A 1,774-nucleotide genomic window follows, 5' to 3' on the forward strand; every position below is an offset into this window, starting at 1 on the left:
TGGAAAAAAAAGCTGCAAGAAAACTGCTCAATGAAATTAAAGAAAAAACTGAAAATATAGCAAGAACTAATGAAGACTGCAGTTTTGATGAATACTTAGAATTATTGAATGTAGATGAACAATCTTACATGACTGCTATTCGTTCAAATTTAAAAAGACCTACAGTATTTTTAAGAAGAAACGTGAATGAAAGACGAATCAATGCATACAATAGAGAAATGCTTATTCTATGGGAAGCTCACATGGATATACAATTTGTTGTTTCTCCATATGGTTGTGTAAAGTATGTAGTCTCTTATGTATCAAAATCTCAAAAAGGTATGTCAAAACTACTAAAAGAAGTTGCTGATAGAGTAAGTAAAGGACATGAACCTACCATTAAAAAGCTTAGAAAAATAGTTAACGCTTTTCTCAACAACTGTGAAATTTCAGCACAAGAAATAGCATTACATGTATTAGGAATCCCTATGACCAAATCAAGTATAGGTAACATCTACATCAATTCTTGCCCACCAGAGGAAAGAGTATTTCTAAAAAAAGGTAAAAAAGAATTGGAAAAATTATGTGAAGAAAATCCTGACAGCACAGACATACAAGAAACAGGACTAATTGAACATTACATTCAAAGGCCTGATATTCTTGAAAGTACATGTCTCGCTGATTTTGCAGCATTGTACACGTATCACAAACATCACCCAAACACTAAAAATGTAAGTACAGAAGATGTCCCCTCTGACATTGAAATTAATGACGATGAAATTATTCCAGAGAAATCGGAAAAAATTATGTATGAGTTAAAAAACAATTCAGGATATTTAACACTAAGATCTAAAAGATTAGTGATTCAGTTTAGAAATTATAAAGAAGGTGAAGACACATTAAATTTTTATAGAGAAAATATCATGCTATTCACTTCTTGGAGAAGTGAACCATTATTGGAAGATCCTAACTTACAATTGAAATTTAATCAATCTTTAGATCAAATAAAACATAACAGGAATATCTTCTGTAAGTATGATACAACTTTTGAAAATCTAAATGTCGATTTGTCGGAAGAGGACAATCCTGATGAAGACACAACTGACTCAGTTGCGCCAGAGTTTAAAATTCTTGATTTAAATGAAGTTCCGTCAGATTTTCAGTTGGAATTTCCAGATCGTCCATGCTCTAACGTTCAATTTGAAAGTACTCGTTTCCCACTTACTAATCTGTTACCTGAAAATGAATTTTTACATCTGATTAATAGTTTAAACGAAAAACAAAGACAATACTTGTTAAATCTAATTAATTTTGTAAAAACTAACCCTCTGAAACCATTTTACCATTATATAGCTGGTGGGGCTGGTGTAGGTAAGAGCACTCTCATCAATGCAATTAAGCAAGTGCTTGAAAGATACTGGATGCATCAACCAAATAACAGTCCAGAGGATATACGTATTCTATCACTCGCTCCCACTGGAAAAGCTGCAACAGGCATAAATGGAACAACAATTCATTCAGCATTTGGTTTCGGATTTAATTTAAAAGAAAAATTACGTATTGGGAGAATGCTTAATTCAGATAACAGAAATACTTTAGCATGCACATTATCCAAACTAAAACTAATAATTCTTGATGAAATTAGTATGTGTGATTTTTATACATTTCAGTCAATGAACAATGTTTTACAAGAAATATATGAAAATCATCAACCATTTGGTGGAATTTCAGTAATTACAGTAGGAGACTTTAATCAACTACCTCCACCAGCTGGCATTTACGTATTTAAAACGCC

The sequence above is a fragment of the Frankliniella occidentalis genome, unplaced genomic scaffold (genome assembly GCF_000697945.3).
Source record: "Frankliniella occidentalis isolate FOCC.00 unplaced genomic scaffold, Focc_3.1 Scaffold9, whole genome shotgun sequence".
Lineage (NCBI taxonomy): Eukaryota > Metazoa > Arthropoda > Insecta > Thysanoptera > Thripidae > Frankliniella > Frankliniella occidentalis.